Raw genomic sequence first — 20,104 nt, 5'->3', positions numbered from 1 at the left:
CACGTCACCCCTTTTGAAGGGCTGGCAGACATTGTGGTGAGGGAACAAGCCCTTAGCAATTTGCTGGAGGACATGAAAATCTGGTTAGCTAATGCACTACTGAGAATGAGTTTGGGACGAATGGAGACCTATACCTAGCAAGTAGAGCATCACTGCACAGGAAAGGGATACCCAGTACTGCTCATGGGTCTAAGGGAGCCCATGGTGGGCAGCCCAGACTGCCCCAACAGAGTCTGCCAGGAGCAGGGGAAGCCACTAGTCCAGGTACACATCCAGGACCAAGGGTTAAATGTTTTAAATGCAACCAGTGGGGCCATGTAGCATATAGATGTCCATGGAGGCAAGGTGAGGAACAAAAGGTGGGAGAGCCAGTAAGTGGAAATGACAAAATGTCAACAGTAGGCTATCTCGAAACAACAAGGGTACCAACTACCACAAGAGGTTATATCCTATCTTAGTGAATTGGAAAGAGGCCATGGCAGAGAGAGAGAGAGAGCCTCTGACCTAATCATTGTGAAGCCTGCAATGGTTACAGAGGAGCCCTACTTGCTTGGGCAGTCTACTCCAGTCAGAACTTTAGGAAGGACCCCATTCCAAATACCTTTGGCTAGGGTTGACCTTGACTGGGAGGGTGGAAAAGGAAGCAAGCAAGTGGGTATGTTTGACGATATCCCTCCAGATGTCTTGACAGAGAATGATTCTGATAATGCCTTACCGTGTGCGCATGCAGTTGCACACAGTCAGGCTTAGAGACAACCAAGTGGGTCTGGTAGCCTGGGGGAGACACTGACTGCACTCTTGCAGCCAGGACTGGTGAGGCGGTTACTTCAGAGAGGGAGCTACCCTGTAACAGTGAGACTGAAGGTGAGACGCAGCTGCTTGTGGGTGCTGAAGCTCCCTTGGACAGAGTGATTACAAGGGAGAGGCAAGTAGTAGTACCCAAGCTGACAGCGAGGCACTACTGTCTAAGGATACCAGAATTCCTGTGGAAGGGGAGCTGGGAAGGGTTACTAAGAGACCCAACAATACAAGGCCTAAGGGAGGTAGATAGCAAGGCACCCGATTCGCAAGGGAAAGGGGAATCTGTATACTGGGACAATGGGTTACTGTATAGAGAGTGAACCCCTAAGGGAGGGCTAGAAGGTGAGAGAATACAGCAGTTGGTAGTGCCCAGAGTCTACAGTCTGGCACTTCTAGCCATAGCCCATGATATTCCTTTTGTAGGTCATATGGGTATAAAATGTACAAAGAGCTGTATTATGCAGACCGTCTATTGGCCTGGGATTTCCAGAGATGTAAAGTACAGTTTTGTACCTACCATAAATGTAGATGTCCGAACTGGATAGCATCTGCAGTCATAACAACTGGGTTGTCCTGTCGTCAGGCAGCCCTTCAGTCGGCCGGATTCCAAAGTCCGGGTCCGGCTTCGGCTGATGTCGTACTTCACCCGTCATCTCTGTTGGTCTTCGGGTATAAAGGCATCAGCCGACGCCATTTTCCTCAGTGTTTCTTGCCCCAGATGCCAGTAGCCCTCTTGAAGGCTAAAAATTTTGGATAAATGCCAATGTTTCCAAAAAGATAGTGGTAAACACAAAAAATAAGCATGTATGTACATATATACAACAAATACACCATAAAAGACTCCCCCCCACCAGCTAGCTATTAGGAGGGTAAACACCCTAGGAGTACCACAGAGGGGAAGGAGGGAGGGTAATCCTGACTGCAGATGCTATCCAGTTCGACATCTACATTTATGGTAGGTACAAAACTGTACTATGTCCTTCATGGATGCATCTGCAGTCATAACAACTGGGTAGAATACCATAGCCAACTAGGGAGGAGGAAGAAACTAGATTATGGTGTGTTTAGGATCCCTTGCAGTACAGCAGTGGCAAACCCTGCTCGGGATCTGGAATATAGAGGCAAATTATAATGCTTGGCAAATGTATGCACGGAGGTCCAAGTAGCCGCCTCAATAATGTCTTTGGTTGCCACTCCTCGTAAAAGGCTGTGGTAGTGGCTGTTGCCCTTGTAGAATGAGGTCTTATGTTCTGTGGAATTGGTTTTCCATGGAAGGAGTAACAGAACCGTATGCAATTTCCTATCCATTTGGAGATTGTCTGTTTGGAAATAGCTTTTCCTTCCCTTCCTGTTGCATAGGCTACAAAAGCTGATCAGTTTTTCTGCTACTTTTTGTTCTGTCCAGGTAGTAGCGTAGCTGTCTATGTACATCCAAGGTATGCAGTATTCTTTCCTCTCTGTTTTGTGGGTTGGGAAAGAAGGTAGGTAGGTGGATTGCCTGGTTTAAAGACACTCTGGATACCACCTTAGGCATAAATGTAGGATTAGTCCTCATGGACACTCTATCTTGATGGAAGATTAGGAAGGGTTGTACTGTCATTAGGGCCTGGAGTTCAGAAACCCTCCTGGCTGAGGTTATTGCCAGTAGGAAGGCGGTTTTCCACGATAGATGCTGTAGGTCTGCTGTTGCTGCTGGCTCAAAGGGTGATAGTGTCAACTTTTCTAGCACAAAGTTCAAGTCCCAAGCTGGTAATGGTGGTTTCCTTGGAGGTTTTACATTCTTGATTCCTCTGAGGAACTGTCTGAGTAATGGGTGTGAAAAACAGGTGGATCAAAGCTGTATTCTGCTGATATAGCTGATGCATGTATCTTGATGGAGGAGTAGGACAGGCCTGAATGTAGAAGTTCTGCCAGATACTCCAGAATGTTAGGCATATCTATGTTTGACACATCTTTTCCTCTTTCAGTACTCCAAATGACAAACCTTTTCCATTTTCCTGCATAGTTCCTTCTTGTTGAAGGTCTGCGGGCTTCAAGAATAATGTCTTTAACTCTTTGGGAAAGTTCTGGATTAGCTGCTGCTATGTGATGTTCCATGCAGTCAGTCAACGCTTTTAGGTTTGGATGCATGATGCTGTAGTTGTTCTGAGTTAACATCAAAGGCATCAGGGTATTGGCCACATATTGTTCTGAGACATGCTCCTGAGCAGTGGGTACCAGTGTTGTCTTGGCCAGTTTGGAGCTATTAGGATTATCCTTGGACGTTCTTCCTTGATTTTTAGTAATACCTTGTGTATCAAGGGAAGAGGTGGGAATGCATATGCTGTTAGGCCTTTCCAGCTGAAGGAGAGCGAATCCACTTTCCATGCTAGTGGGTGGAATGTCCTTGTGCAGAACTTTTTGAGCTGGTGATTGAGAGGGGAAGCAAATAGATCTATCTGAGGCATTCCCCATTTCTTTGAGATGGTCTTGAAGATGTCCGGATGTAGCATCCATTCGTGGGCATCCGATGTGGTTCTGCTTAGTATGTCTGCTAGAGTATTTTCTTTTCCCGGTACAAATATTGCCTGTATCTGGATGTTGTAGCTGAGTGCCAGGTTCCACAGCTCCAAAGTCATTCTGCATAGGGGGTATGAATGAGTGCCTCCCTGTTTGTTGATGTACCACATGACTGTGGTGTTGTCTGTCCTTATCATCAACTGGCCCTCTTTGAGAAATGGTCTGAAGTTTTGGATTGCCAGTTTTACTGCCAGCATTTCTTTTAGGTTGATGTGCAGGTGAAGTTGATCCTCGTCCACAATCCTTGCACGCATTTGTCCAGCATGTGGGCCCCCATCCTAGGTCTGAAGCGTCTGTTGTGATGGTCTGGCTTGCTTGACATCTGCGAAAGGGTAGCCCTGGGTTTGACTGGCATGCTTGAGCCCACCATAGGAACTCCTGTTTTAAGCATGGAATTAGTGGAATTTCTGTTTCTAGGCTGTGCCTGTGTTGGGACCATAAATTCTTTAGGTACCACTGTAGTTTTCTCATATGTAGTCTGGCAAGTGGGACCAAGATTATGCATGATGCCATGAAGCCCAAGGCCTGCAGTACTTTTCTTGCTGTTAACTTGTTCTGTTTTGTTAGTGCCAAGAAGTAAAGAGGAGTTCTCTTTGTTTTTCTGCAGTTAGGAAAGCCATTTGTTTTACTGTGTCCAATTCCGCGCCCAAGAATGTCCTTGTCTGGGATGGTATCAGCCTTGATTTTTGTAAATTGACTGTGTATCCCAGTGCTTGTAGCAAGTAAATGACCCTTTGTAAATCTGTTGTCAACTTGCTTTTGTTGTCCCCTTGTAGCAGGCAGTCGTCCAGGTATGGGTAAATTTGAATTCCCTGTAGTCTGCAGTGGGCGATTACTGATGCCAGGCATTTTGTGAATACTCTGGGCAGTAGATAAGCCAAAGGGCAATGCTGAGAATTGATAATGCTCTGATCCTGCAAGAAATCTGAGGTATCTTCTGCAGATTGGTCGAATGGGGACGTGCAGGTATGCCTCCTTGAGATCTAGAGTTACCAGCCAACACTCCTTGCCCAGCATGGGAAGAAGTTGCTGTAGGGTCAGCATTTTGAATTTTGGGACAATGATGTATGTATTTAAGGTGGACAGGTCGAGAATAGGTCTCCAACTTTTTCCTTTCTTGGAACTAGGAATAGTCTTGAATAGAATCCCTTTCCTTGTTCTGTTGTTGGCACTCTTTCCACAGCTCTCATGTTTGCTAACTGCATTATCTGTTGTAGAGCCTCTGTTTTTTGATTTGGAGGTAGATTTGGCATTCCTCTTTTGACTGGTAAAGTGTGGAAGTGGAACCGGTAACCTTGATCTATGGTTTGTAAAATCCACTTGTCTTTTGTGATATAGTGCCAGTTCTTTGAAAATAAGGTTAATTTGCCACCTAATGGAGCTGCTATTTGTTCCCTGGTAGGCGGTTTTAGAGTTAAGTCACTGTGGCTGTGTTGTTGTAGTGGCAGTGGTTGTGTCTGTGCCTCTGTTGTTACCTTGCCACTGTCGTCCTCTGTGGGCACCTCCTCTGGATTGGTTTCTGCCTCTGGAACGTCTATTCCTGCCCCTTTGGGATCTTGTGGAGTCAGGAAAGGACCAATTTTTGGCAAGCCAGTTCCTGCTAAACCTTGGGGGTTGGACCTGCAAGAAATCTTTAACCGTTTGAACAGATTTTGCCTTTTCTTCCATTTTCTTCATTACCTGCTGGGCAGGTGTACCAAACAAGCTGGTCTTATCCATAGGAGCATCTAATAACTTGGCTTTAACATGATCCGGTAAAGCTTGTTCCTTTAGCCATGCATGCCTTCTTATCACTGTGCCAGTCATGGCTGATCTAAATGAAGCCTCCAGTGCATCATAGCCACATTTTAAGGAATGGTTACTAACCTGTTGTATGTTATTTACCATTTCTAATACATATTTCTTATCAATTGATTCATCAGAGGATAGCTTTTTTGTTAACTGATCAAGCATAAACTCTTGGTATTGTATCATGTGAAACTGACAGTTTAAAGCTCTAGCTGAGAGAGTAGCTGAAGTGTAAACCTTTTGCCCCATCTGTCTAAAGACCTGGCTTCCCTTTCAGAAGGAATAGGGTTTTAGCTGTGGTCGACTACTGCCTTGGGACCCTGGGATATAGTTTCGCGGTCTGCAAGTGGGGCCTTGTAAAGGTGGTGATGAGTGTCTGGTACCCTGTAAAATCTGTCTGGTTTGGCAGGGGCTGGAGGTAAAGAATCTGGAGCAGAGCAGACATCATAGAAGGCATCATCCACTACAGAGAGCACAGGAGGTATAGCTAAGGGCCTGTGTTGTGGAAGGTGCAGAAAGGTTCTAAGTCTTTTTCTGAAGTCTGAGAAATCCTGCTGCTGCCATTGGAACTGCTCTCGCATGGCATGTAAGGTTTGAGGCAGCTGGAATGGATTCTTCAGCATCTCTCTTCTCTGGGGGCTGAGGCCCCCTCTGTGTGAATTGAGAGATAATCTAATTAATGAAATTATCTTCTGGTAAGCATTTGTAATTTGTGAACTAGAGGAAGAGGGGGTGTAGCAGGCACTTTCATTGTAGTTTTTTTTAGTTTTGGCTGCCCTGGCAAAAGGCCTTAATGGACATGGCTGCTGGAGGCCTAGCAGCACCACGTGCTGGGGTAGACACATCCAAGGGAATGGTGTCTGATAAGTCAGTGGCAACCACCGTAGTGGATAAAATTTCAGAGGCCGATTCAAGAGAAGTAGCAGGGGCCTCAGTGGTAGTGATAGATTCTGCTGTATTTTGATCAGCTTTCGGTTTCGCCGAAACCGAGACACTCGCGTTTGCTTAACCATGGTTTCGGCCGAAACCGCGGACATGAGTGTCGGTCTTTATCTTTGCGTTTTTAGCAGTTTGGGTAGTCGGAGGATCCGACGGCATAATATACGCAAAATCAGAACCGAAAAACTGTTCAGCAAACTCCGACCGACGCCTAAGTGTTCGTCGGTTGAAAGAAGCACAGGCCGAACAGGCTGCTACGTCGTGGGCTGGGCCTAAACAAGGCAGACAGTAAGAGTGGAAATCCTTATGAGGTATTTGTTTCCCACAGGTTAAACAATTATTAACTTTTTCTGACATCGGCTGAGGCAAGAAAGAGTCCCCAACGGGGTACTTAGCTTTAGAAGTCTTCGAAGTAGTATTCGGTAGAAGTAATCTCTGGATCCGACCGACCGGCACTTGCGAACAGCTTCTGCTTCGGGCGCCACGCGGCAAGAAAGACTGAGGAAAATGGCGTCGGCTGATGCCTTTATACCCGAAGACCAACAGAGATGACGTCGGGTGAAGTGCGACATCAGCCGAAGCCGGACCCGGACTTTGGAATCCGGCCGACTGAAGGGCTGCCTGACGACAGGACAACCCAGTTGTTATGACTGCAGATGCATCCATGAAGGACATCAGGGTATTGCAGGACCTGTGAGCAGTGCCAAAAGGTAGGCAAGGCAGGAGAGAAGGTGAAAGCTCTTTTGATAACTTTGCCAATGATGGAGGAGCCATTTCAGAGGGTTACTTTGGATATTGTGGGGCCTCCAAGTATCCCAAGTTTCACAAGTAAAAAGTATATCCTAGCAGTAGTAGATCATGCTACTAGATACCCGAAGGCAGTGGCTCTGTCCTCCATCAAGGCAGAAAAGGTGGCAAATGCTTTGTTAGAAATTTTCAGCGAGGTAGATTTTCCAAAAGAAATACTGACCGACAGAGGTACCAATTTCATGTCGGACCTGCTGGCTTGTCTGTGGAAGTATTGTGGGGTGAAGCACCTAAAGACCACCCCCTACCATCCCCAGACTAATACTCTTGTTGAGAGGTTAAACTCTACACTCAAGATAATGCTACAGGCATTCGCAGACCATTTTAAGAGGGACTGGGACAAACATTTGCCCCATTTGTTTAATTATGAAGAGGTTCCCCGGGATTCCATAGGTTTTTCACCCTTCAAGTTGCTGTATGGGCATAGGGTGAGGGGCCCTCTAGATGTGATTTGAGATGAGTGGGAGGGTGAGTGTGAATCTCACAAGGAGTCCATTGTGACATATGTCCTAAACCTCAGGACAAAGCTCAGGGAACTCATGGGCTTGGCCCAGGAGAACTTAGCAGAAAGAGGTCTAGTATGACAGGAATGCTCAAGCTACAGAGTATGCTGTAGGGCAGCAGGTAATGGTTCTCATTCCTGTCAGACACAACAAGCTGCAAGCAGCTTGGGAGGGATCCTATAAGGTGGTAAGGAAGGTCAGTCATGTTAACTACAATGGTAAAACTGCAAGGCAGGATGCAGGGGCACAAATTGTACCATGTTAACATGATGAAACCTTACCATGACAGGGAGGCCCTTGTGCTAAGTATTCGCAGTACAAGGCAGGAAGAGTCTGAGGGGGATCTATGGCTACAGGGAGCCAGCTAGGAAAATCCCAAATTACTATGGTGGAGCCTAGGGTTGCAAGCATATGATGGGACAGTGCAGCATGGTACTGGAGTCAGCAATGCCAAGGCAGCTGGAATCTCAAGACAGAGAAGAGAGTAATGTATTCTCAGACAGGCTCAACCCTCAAGCAACGTTTCTCAAGGGTCACTAGAAAAACTAGCTTGGGTTTTCAGGGAGGGGAGAAATGTGGCACCAGGGAAATACTGCCAACCAAGCTACCTGGAATTTTGTAAATAATCACATGTCATTAGTGAACAGTAATATGATTCATATGCTTGTCTTACAAATGTAAGAGAACTACATCTTATAAGTGTACATTAAACTACTGGTGCAGAAGTGTGTGTTGAACTGTATGTAATGTCCTGAGCTTCAATAATGTGTCCACAGTGTACCCTACTGGAAAAGAACAGAATTGTATATAAACTACATACCTGTGCAAATGTCTGTTTTAATAGTAGAAGATGGAACATACAGAGTTAACTTGCAAAACTTCAAGAAAATAAGTTGAAAATAAAGTGTTTTACGATCGTGTTAAATCTCAGTAAGCAGACAAGGTCTAGAGCTAGAGGTTTTTCTATTGTCTTCAAACAGAAATAAATTACTACACATCAATCCACTCTGCTACAGGCCCCATGAGGAGCTCAGTGTCTCTCCAACCTAACACTGCTCTTAAGTATTCAACTGCGGTACCACCTTTATCATTCTTATGAGAAAAGCGCAGTCCAGGTCTGAACTGTCTGCAGACAGCTAAAGTTGACTGAGTATGTGTCTACTTGTTTGAGCCAATATTCATTTTCCCCTGGAGAGCACTCGGCTATGGCTTGTAAACACAAACTTGTCTTTGCTTTGGCTCATTAGCAGCAGTACAAAGAACTGCCTGCTCACACCCTTGTGCTCCCCTCCCCCTTCCCTGTTTATTACCTTAAGACAATCCCAAAGTTAATAAATATTACCTGTGGCAGGCACCATTTTTGAAACTACAACCACCCTTGTCACTATCATATGTTCATTTATCAGTTAACTTTGTTACCAGATTGTTTCCAGCCCCCTCATAAGAGCAACTAACAGGGTCTCTACCCACTTCGCTCCCCACCCTGCCCCCTATTCCCACCTTTATTACACTCTCGAACCCCTCCCATCTTTCCAATAGCCACCCACAGCGCTAACCCAACACTACCTCCTCCATCTTCTCACTATCGCACCTCAACTAACATGTACAAGCATACCTTACCTATGCTCACTGCATGCACTCTCCTTGCATATCTTGCATCCTACCAAAGCTCCATCATTCCCTGACTCAACCACTACCACTGTACTACTACTCACACCACCACTCATGTCTCACCCTCACCCAGCTCCCCTCCCACCAACTCAAGAACCATCCCTATGCACCCCCCACATAATCTACCAACTATATTACTCAATCATAAAGCATCCCTACAACTTAACATAGTAACCTGCCCACCATACCTATTACCCACAGAGCACAATCATAAAGTTTCCCTTATAAACAAACATTCAAAAACTGAGAAAAATAATAACCTCATGCATAAACTAGCCCTAAGTGGAGACATCCACCCCAACCCTGGCCCTACCATATCCAACCCCAATCCTCATAATCAGACTAGAAACCACAATGTCTCCCATATTACAGCCAATAGAAAGCCAAGTGACTTCCTTCTACTAAGCCTAAATATTAGAAGTATATCCAACAAAAGTCCATGAACTCCATGCCACCATAGACTTGTACTCCCCAGATATAGTCATCCTGAAAGAAACCTGGCTAAAACCTCACATTACCAGTGAGCAAATACTCCCTACAGGTTATGGCATACTAAGAGTAGACCGGCTAAACAAGAAAGGAGGTGGTGTAGCTATAATATTTAAACAGCATCTAAACATCCAGATCTTAAAATCATCAGCTCCACAAATAGGCAATGAAGAAATAAAATATACCAACCTCAAAATAAACCAAAACAAAACCATCAACATAATTGGATGCTACTTCCCAGCTGGCCAAAACATCCCTCCACTAGAAAACCTCCTCAGCTGGTCTACCTACCATCTCCCCCAATAAACTATAATTTTATTTGATTTTAATACTGACTGGCAATCCTGTTCTGGCAACCATCCAACCCATCATGTAAACCTTCATGGCTTCACCCAACTAGTCCAGTCACCAACCAGGATAAATAAAAACTCCAGCAAGCACACTACCCTAAATTGGATACTAGTCCGTAAGAGCCCCCAATCATATATAACAGGCTGCTTATCAGATAGTCTCAGTGATCACTCCCCAACATTCCTACTCAAAAAATACCTATACCAAGCTTAACCTGTCATCTACCGTCAAATACATAAAAAAATAAACTTTTACCCACTCACATTCATCTTATCCCTCAAAGAATGCAACTGGCATCCTCTAAAGTACCTCAGTCTTGATGACGCAGTTAATTTTTTTAATACTACCTTCCTGAGCATCCTTAATTACCATGCCCCCATAAGACTTTTCAGAACCAAAGCACAACCCTCCCCATGGCTACAGAAAACCACTAAGCCAGAAATGAAAAACAGGGATAAAGCCTGGGAGCACTGGCGCAAAACCAAAACCCCCTCAACTAGACAAATTCCTAGAACTACGCAATAGAGTAAAAAAGCTAATAAAACAGGACAAATTCCAATACTACCAGTCTGCCCTAGACTCCTCCCAACACAGCCCCAAACAATTCTGGTCCTCCATAAACTCCATCCTCCACCCAGGTAAAGTCAGTACCCCTCCTCCTAACATCCCTCACTCCTCAGAAAATATTGCTACCTCATTCAACACACACACCACACAAACCATACTATCACTAGCTAAACAACACAACCCCCCTCCCCTCCAACCCACACCTTCAACTAGTAACCTCCCCACTGCCTTCTCTTTCTCCTGTACCTACCTCCAACATAAAAAAAAACTCTTAACTAAACTTAAGCCCACCAAATTAGCAGCAGACAACCTCCCAAGTGAATACCTACAAATCGCAGCTGATGCTCTGGCCTACACAGTATCCATCTTGATTAACCGATCTCTATCAGAAAGTTACATTCCCACACTGTGGAAAGTATCACAAATAATTCCCCTCCACAAAGGCGGACCCTCCACAGAACTAACCAATTACGGCCCCATAGCTATTCTCTCTCCACTCTCCAAAATACTAGAGAGATGCATACACTCTAAGGTTTTAGACTACCTCCTTACCAACAACCTCCTTTCCAATACTCAGCATGGTTTCCGACCAAACCATAGTACCACCACTGCCTTACTCTCCTTTACTAACACTATCCTTCAGCATAAAAACAATGGCCATCTCTCCTCTGCTACTTTCCTAGACCTATCTAAAGCATTTGACATGGTCCCACACAAACAACTTATCTCTGTCCTCAATAACCTAGCCTTCTCACAATCAGTCACCAACTGGTTTCAGAGTTACCTGTCTGACTGCCAACAATCCGTTGTATGGCAGAATGACATATCTCCCCAACTACCTGTCTCCACAGGGGTTCCCCAAGGATCCATCTTTGGACCACTACTCTTCTCTGTTTTCACCAATAATCTAGCCTCTGCCACCAAACATGGCACACTCATACAATACGCAGATGACTCAACCATCATCTGCTCAGCCCAGTCCCTACCCAAACTGCAAACAGTCTCACAGGAAGCCTTTTCCTCTGTTGAAACTTGGTTATCCGATGCCCAATTAATACTCAACCCAAACAAAACTAAACTACTCCTCTTCCAACCCACCAAACATACTCAAAATAACTCTCACTTCAACATCACAGCAAAAGACAACACTACTATATACCCAACTGAACACACCAAATTGCTAGGAGTGGAAATAGACAAACTAAAATTTGACATTCACATATCCATGACCATAAAAAAAGTCCACAAAAAACTAGGACCGTTATACAGAAATAAGCAACTTCTCACCAAAGCAGCAAAGATTTCAATAGCAAATTCCCACCTTATCTCCACCCTACTTTATACCTCTCCAATATATACCAACCTAAGGCAATGCAATCTAAACAAGCTAGAGACCCGCTATAAAAAAAAAAAATCGTCAAATTCGCCGCAGGAGCATCCTACCGTAGTCACCACTGTCTCTCATTTGCTGAACTGGGCTGGCTTGAACTCCCTCACCTCTGGGCTGGCTTGAACTCCCTCACCTCCCTTCAATGGTATCAACTCTCACTCACCCGCAAACTAGTAAACCATCCACTAAATGTCCCATCCCTCCAAAATCTACTCCAACCCTATCGCACCACCAGACCACTAACATCCAGCAATAAAAATCACTTGCAGATCACTAAAGCCAATAACTCTAAAGCCAATAACTCTGCAGGTGAAGCACTATTCTCTTGCACCATAGCCAAATTATGAACTCCCTCCCACCCACAATTACCTCCATACCATCATGCATCCACTTCAAAACTTTACTAAAAGCGCACCTAAAAACATGCGTCTATGCCCTTGCAACTCACACTCTAATGTCATCCACCCCATCCAACCACTACCTTTCTTTCCACTCCACCAACTACCTTGATTATAGCAAGCTCAGATGCTCATAAGCCTAGTACAATAAGAAGTTCCGTAACATTTGTTAATGTCTGTTATGTACTTCACAGATAAAGATTCTAGTTGTCTACTGATGTACTATGTTCTTCATCTGTAAATATGTTGTAAGTAATTGCTTTGTAAATTGTTAATCGCTATGTAATCCAATGCAACTACTATCTGTTTATTTTAACTGTGGAGCTTTTCTCCCCGGGCCTCCACTGAAAATGTGCCTACGTCCAGTCGGACACTCCCGGTCAACAAATATAAATAAATTACTGGATTTCAAATGTAAAAGTAGTTATTTTATGACTTCCATGTTCTGCAAACTTCTGAGAGATGCTAAAAATTATGTTAGCTTCTGTCAGGCTGGAAACTGAAGGCAGGTGACAGAGTGATGTCATCCAAACTAACCCAGCAGTAATGTGGATTATTAATTTAAGAAATCTCTCACAGGGAGTCGGGGTATTTTGTATCTTGTCTTGGACCTAGAAACATCCATTCAGCACTTCTGCCTATGTGTTGCTCCAAGTAAGATTTAAGCATAGTATTTCTTTTAGAGATAGACAGGAACATAGTAAAGACTAGTTTAGATGTTTTCTTTATTCATTTGAGATTGTTCTGCAATGTCGGTTTAAAATATTTCCTGTGATTCTGTACTCTTAACTGTGTTGATTGAGTATTGTCTTGTTCTTTTATTAATTATTATTAAATATATTTAAACCTATCTTCGTGCCGATATTTGCGAGACATATTTAAGCTCTTAGAGTACTTGGATATGTATATGGTGACACTGTACAGGCCACTCCTAAATACCCTTAAGTCTTGGTCACACTTGCCATTTGGATCATAGTAACATTACAAAGTAGGATTGGTCACCCTTTTTAAGGGGCCTTTACAGTAGCTGATATGTATGGGCTGGTGGCAGTGATTAGCTTATAGTCTGGGCAGAAAGGGAGCATAGCCAGTAATAAACCTGTGCCAGCCTTCCCCAGGTAGGACTGTGTGTGTGTGTGTGTGTGTGTGTGTGTGTGTGTGTGTGTGTGTGTGTGTGTGTGTGTGTGTGTCAGCGACTTGGGCAGGGACACAAAGCACTGGTTGGACAGAGGGTGCTGGAGATCTTGGCTTGACCACCTCAGGTGAGATATTAACCCTATAGTTATGACAGTGGGAAGTCTTATTGTGGATCAGGAGAAAGACGGAGAATACAGCCCCCAGACTAAATGTGATCTCTGTGTGCTCTTAAGGGAAACTGTACTTTACTGTGTGTGCACTTGTCATCCTCCCATTGTACACTTCTGTCCCTGTTGCCAGAGGTGAGGATTGAGGGTCCTTGATTACTGGGCCAGTGCAGGGGCTTCACACCATACACAAAACTAAATCCAACAACACCCAAATTAAAGAGGCTGAAACTCACCTCCACTATGCACAATCTAGGAGATAGCAGGTGGGTACTGACACCGAGGCAGTGAGGAATTCAAAATCTACTACTACAGGCAAAGGGCTTGTGCAAAAGTATTATGCTCATCATTCCCACTACCTTGGTGGCATTTTGGGTAGATTCCCAACACTTACCCTACCTGACAGGTGGAAGAGTAAGGATCCAGCAGCCCCCTGAGAATGGTCCTAGTAAGGAATGCTCTGGACCTTGAAAATGAATCCAGTGCTTTGTAAAAGTATGAATGGAGGTAAAAGGTGCTGCCTCTAGAAGTCCACCCGTTTCCAATTCGCCATCAAAGAGGATAAGGCCCTAGTTGAGTGAGCCTCAGCCTTCCATGAACCATGGTGGGAGTAACAGTAAACAATAGCAGAATGATGGATTAGCACATAACTCAACCCTGTCCTTGTGAGAAATCCAATAGGGCTGGCCCACCACAAGAACTTGTAGCTCAGAAACTTGCCCTGCAGATGTCACAGCAATGAGTAAAACAGTCTTCAGAGTAATGAACTGTAAATCAGCCAAAGAGCCAAGCTCAAAAGGAGGCAATATTAAATTTGTAAGAGCAAAGCTAAGATCCCAGGGAGAGGGAACTTGGTTTTGAGGTGGTCTCTTCTGCAACCTTCCTTTCATAAGCTGACCACAAAAAAAAGATGAGAGAGAGAGAGAGAATCCATAGGCATAGAAGCTGAGGTGGCTGCAGGATGCATTTTGATAAAAACATGGCAAACCATGTCTAAGTAGCTGACACAAATATTTTAAAACAACAGTGATTGAAACCCTTGAGACCTCGTATTAGCTAGGCACTACCGGGAAAACATCTTCCACTTGTAAACATAAGATTTTCTAGTTGCAGGTTTTCTTACCACCTTAAATATCTGCTGCACATCCTCATGGAACAAGTGCCCAAAAGGAATCAGCATCATCAAGGCAGTCAGTTGCTCTAAGCTGGGGTATACCATTTGCCCCAGATGTTGTCTAAGCAGTTCCAGTCTGTGAGGAAGCTTATCCTAACTGCCCTTAGCCAATTCCATTCAAAAGGATGAACCAGCTGTGTGTGGGCCAAAATGGGATTACCACAATGATCTTTGATAATTATTTCAGAATCTTTCGAAGTACCCTTGGAATCACTGGAAAGGTTGGAAATGCATGCAGGAGCATTCCCAGCCATGGGAATGATAAGAACATCTGTCTTTCAAGCATGGCAGCTAGGATGTTTTGAAAAGATTCAGTGGTCTGTTTTGAAAGGAAGCAAATAGATCTACTTGATGTGGTCTCCACATCTGGATCAAGTCTTGGAAGACCTCTACATGGAGCTTCCACTCGTGAGGGTCTATACAGGATCTGCTTAGACTGCCTGCCGCTGTGTTTTGTTCTAATGGAATGTACAAGGCCTGAAAGAGAGTCCGAATGCTGTAGAGCCAGTTCCTGCTCCCAAAGTCATCACTGCTAATGAGCTTGTACCATCTTTTTTGTTTAGGTACTACATCAATGGTAGTGTTGTATAGGACACTAGAAGAGGACCAGGACTCCATAAATGGTGAAAAACTTTTAAGGCATGAATCCATGTGTTTTGGCATGAACTGAGGACCCCCAAGCAGTGAACTTGAATTCCTATAAACACTGCTCCCACACAAAATCTGAAGTCTCACCTGGACTGATTAGAATGTGGTCTGAAGAGTGAAAGGGAGCTCTGGAAGTGGAAACAGCTGACCCTCCACCACAGCAGTTCCTGTTTCACAAATCCCAGTATCAGATCCTGGGAATTCAGGGGATGGAGGTGATAGATCCATCAACTCAAGTGTTACTGAATTTTGTTCATTTGTAGTCTGTAAAGTGGTATTACGAGGATCACTGATGCCATAAGGCCTAGAATTTTGAAGAACTCTCTTACTGAGGCAAAGTCTAGCAGAAAAAAAATCAAAAATATGCCCTGGTAAATCAAAACATTATCTTCTGGCAGGAAGGCCATCATTTTTACTTTGTCTATCCAACACCTCAGAAAACAATTCATTGAGATGGTGTGAGGAAGGACTTAAGGTTCAATTTGAAGCCCAGGTTTGAAAGAAGGGATGTGACCCTGTCTATGGACTCTAAGCACCTGGATACAGAATCTGCACAAATCAGCAAGATGTCTAAATAAGGAAAATGTGGATATCTAGGGTTCCACAACAGGCAACCACTGGGACCAGACACTTTGCATCCAACTCAAGGTACAGTACACAGTCCAAAGGGTAATGCAAAACACTGATAAAAGCCAGACATAGCAAATCTCAAATCTCCTGAAATTGGGAACAATAGGAATACAAGTGTCTTTGAGATCTAGAGTCACCATTAAATAGTGTTCTGGAAGTAAAGCTAGGACTGACAGTAAGGTGAGAACTTTGAAATTTGGAACTTAAAGTGTTCAGAAAGGACAAATCTATGATGGGTCTACGGGCATGCTCTTTTTTTGATACCAAAAAGATTCTGAAGTAAAATCTTTTGCCTCTATAAATCGCAGGCACTGGTTCTATGACCTCTATGTGCACAGCGTGATACAGCACTGCAGGAGACGGTTCGGTCTTGTCTGGTGGGTGTGGAGGAATTCCCCTGAAAAAAAAGAGGAGTTTTTTCTATACACTGCCAAAATATCCTCTGTGAATTATTCTCAGAATCCCTTTGTCTGAGACTACATGCAGAACAGCTGCAGGGTTGAGAGAGACAGAGAAAGACTGGGGAAGGACGTGGGGGGAGTAGGGGTGCTTTGTAACTTGGTACAGTCATTCCGTAGCAAGGGGTTAATTCCTTTTTTAAAAGGGAATCCCTCATTTGGTTTTGAAGAATTATCCTCCTTCCATTTCCTTTTGGATCCATGACTTTTGTTTTGACTGGGATTTGTTCTTCCCCTTGAAGGAAGATACCTTGTTTGGAGAGAATTTGGGTACATGAAACAACGTAGTTACTGCATGCATTAACTTGATTCTTATCATCCCCACTGTGAGAATATGTGTAACAGCGGGCCCAAACACCAATTCAGAACTTAAAAGGTGCATTAAAAATTTCAGCTTACAAATCAGAGAAGTTCTGATTACGTAACCAAACATACAGTCTTAATATAACAGAAGCAGCAGTATTTCTTGAGACTGGATCTGCACACTCGAGCACACCTCCCAAAGAGTGTTTCAAAATCCGAGTCAAATTAGAAATAATTTCATTTATCCAAGATATTCTCTCTGCAGTTAAGCATACAGCATAATTATCCAAAAACTGTACGCACACTGCAAAATAAATTTCTACATAATAGCCTTGATAATTCAACATTCTAAAAGTTAGATTACTAGAAAGAGACATACTTTTGCCATAAAGATATAACATTTTTCCCTCTATCAGGGGACATAAGATTAGGTGAAGATAGGGATTTCTTATTTCAGCAAGCAGCTGGGGAGACTCCAGTTGAGTCAGCAATCAAATGAGAAAGGAAACTCCTCATATAGGGACCCAAGTAGATAGTCAGCTTTACTTCGATAACCATGTTGCCAAAGTGGTTAAAAAATCCTTCTATGTGACCCATCTGATCACAAAAGGGTTCGCATCAAGATCTAAGGATGTAATGGTGCCCCTCTACTCTTCCCTCATCAGACCCATTATTGAGTACAATGCACCAATTGGAATGTACCTGGCTAGACATCTCCAGCAGCTGGAGAGACCACAAAGGTACCCAACCAAGAGGATTACTGGCCTCAAACAGTTGCCCTATGTAGCATGATTGAAAAAGCTACGACTGTTCTCTGTTGCATACCGCTTTCTCAGAGGCGATCTCGGTCTAACGTTCAGAGCCATGTCCAACCCAGAATTGTTGAACATGGTCCATCTTAGCAAAACCAAATCTACTCGAGCTACACGCTCTAGGGATATAAACCTCAACACAACAATGAACAGAACATGCTGGAGGGATAGATTCACTTCGCAGAGACTTCCCTTACTATGGAACAGGGTCCCGATCTACATAAGACAGAGCCCCTCACGATCACTCTTCAAGAGGAACTTTGATGAGTGGATGGGTAACAGAAAGTTCACACCGGGGATCACACCAACAGCCCTACTAGATAGGGGCCAAGGGTACTAGCTGCTAGTACAAGGGTCTAGGAAACTACTAAAGGGGTGGTGAATACCGCAGCTGGGCTAATATATGCCTTCGGGCAGATAGCCCAGTACCAACCTATGAACCTATATCTGTGGAGACCCTATATTTTCTCTGATCCTCTTTAGGGACTGCTGAACACATACTGGTGTTGTGCAGGCAGCTTTATAAACATCTTCAAAGGCCAGTAAGACGGCGGGATAGCCGCAGTATTGGACATTTCATCTTCTATGAGGTCATATACCCTGCCTGGATCTGGGGTAGTTTCCAACTGTTCCCAAACAAAAATGTCACAAAATCTAGCAATCTCAGGAAAAGTGAAAACTTGTTTGGGCTTAAGTTCAGGTTCACTTTCCAAAGAATCAATGACTGGAGTCCATGCCAACTAGGAAATGACCATCGTTTACATTGGATTCTTCATCTTTCTCTGAAACAAGTCAAACTAACACTTGAGCTATGCAAGGGCACACAACCGCCAGAATTAGTTGCCTTGAGAACACTCTTAGCCAAAGAAACCACATCAGCCTACAATCAGCTGTATGATGACACCGTTTCTTTTTCTTGGAACTTCACTACTAGATAAAATAACTGGTGACAGAGTATTGCGTCTAACAATGGGCTCTTTTCTATGACTAATCTTTCATATAAAGGATTTAGCTTTCCCTTACTTGTGCAGGTACTAGAACAGCTCTAAAGGATTGTCTGACCCCCATTCCATAGTGGCCAGTAAAGCTACACTAGAGAGAAATGGGGCAAAACGTAAGTGGTCTGTAGGCTGACCAGTGGTCCTGACAGAATCACAAGCCACAGGCAAAGGCATATTTTTTTTTTCTTTTTAGGTGCAACCAATTTTGATAGATGGAGGAAAAGAGTTGAGATCCATCAAAATCAGAGGACAGAACACCACCCAGAATAAGAGACAGTAGTAGATGAAGTAGCACAATAACTACTTAAGTTTCTAACAATAAGTATGTCCCCACATAACCAAACTATGACAAACTGTGCCATTAACAGAAAAGTGACACAAGTTAAGTAATTTCCAGCACACAACAGCACCGAAGCAACCAATGTGCCAAATCCAACGTTAAAAATTAGCTTCACACACTAACTACATTGAATTGCCACAAAACAATGTTTAATAGCAATTTAAACTAGATTTTCTTGTCAGAGGGAGAAGAGCATCTCCACAGTACAAATATTTTCATTCAATGTAAAATCACAATTCAGTCTTAAAATACAAAGATCAGGCTCATGCATATAGGAAATAATTTATAAATGCATAAAAAAATCCAAGTTCTGCAATATTTTCCAGTCAAAAGATGAAAAATAAAGAGTACAGTAAAGACAGGCATGATCAATTTGCAGTTCTACCTGCACAGCCCTTAGTGTCCAACAGCACACACGTAAACTGCACTTCTGAGAAAAATATTGAAAGTTCCCTCAGTAACAGAAAAAAAAAACAATCATTTGTCAAAGACAGATGGTAAATAAGCACTGATATAAGCAGAAATCCCCACAGGAATTACAGTTATCCATGAAAGAAGAAAAGTCTTTTACATAAAAATTAAAAGAGAACAATAAACCTAATAATAAAATGAGAGGAATGAGGTCCCAAATAGGGCTGATCTGAGCAGTAAGCCGGAAAAATTAGCAATGGATCCTATGAAGGATCAGAGGACTTTCTTCTTTGGCTGGCAGAAAAAGAATGATCACTCAGCACATGTAAAAGCTGAAGGCTTCCCTCTCAGAACAGTCTTAGTCAATCAGCTGTCACAGGAAGAGACAGGGAGGGAAGGAGCTGGCCATTACTGGTTAACCTTCACAGATAACCCAAAATGCCACTTGAGGCAATGGGAACGATGAGCATCTAGAGGTGTCAAGAGTCACAAACATGCTGAAACCCAGTGGAAAGAATCCTCCCAGTCTAAAGATGAAAGGGTGTTAACCACAAAGTCAGGCCAGATGTCAGAACTTCTGCAGCACAAATTCCAAGTGTTATCAGTACTGCAACAATGAACAACACCATGGACATTGTTATCTTCCACACAGTGAGATGGCAGAGGCTTCAGTGCAAAAATAAATGAACACCTCCTGGTTTGTGCAGTCAATCACAGTTACAAAAACAGACGCATCCTTTCCTCCCAACATCCACAACAG

At 43.6% G+C, this 20,104-nt stretch overlaps 1 protein-coding gene across 1 annotated transcript in view; it reads right to left on the bottom strand.

Annotated features, from left to right (window-relative positions):
* Positions 1–20,104, bottom strand: part of MAN1A1 (mannosidase alpha class 1A member 1) — an 884,250-nt gene that overhangs the window by 813,630 nt on the left and 50,516 nt on the right. The window lies entirely within an intron of this gene.

This window comes from Protopterus annectens, chromosome 1.part1, assembly GCF_019279795.1.
Source record: "Protopterus annectens isolate FY-2018-M chromosome 1.part1, PAN1.0, whole genome shotgun sequence".
NCBI lineage: Eukaryota > Metazoa > Chordata > Ceratodontiformes > Protopteridae > Protopterus > Protopterus annectens.
This window is presented reverse-complemented; position numbering and strand designations above follow the sequence as displayed.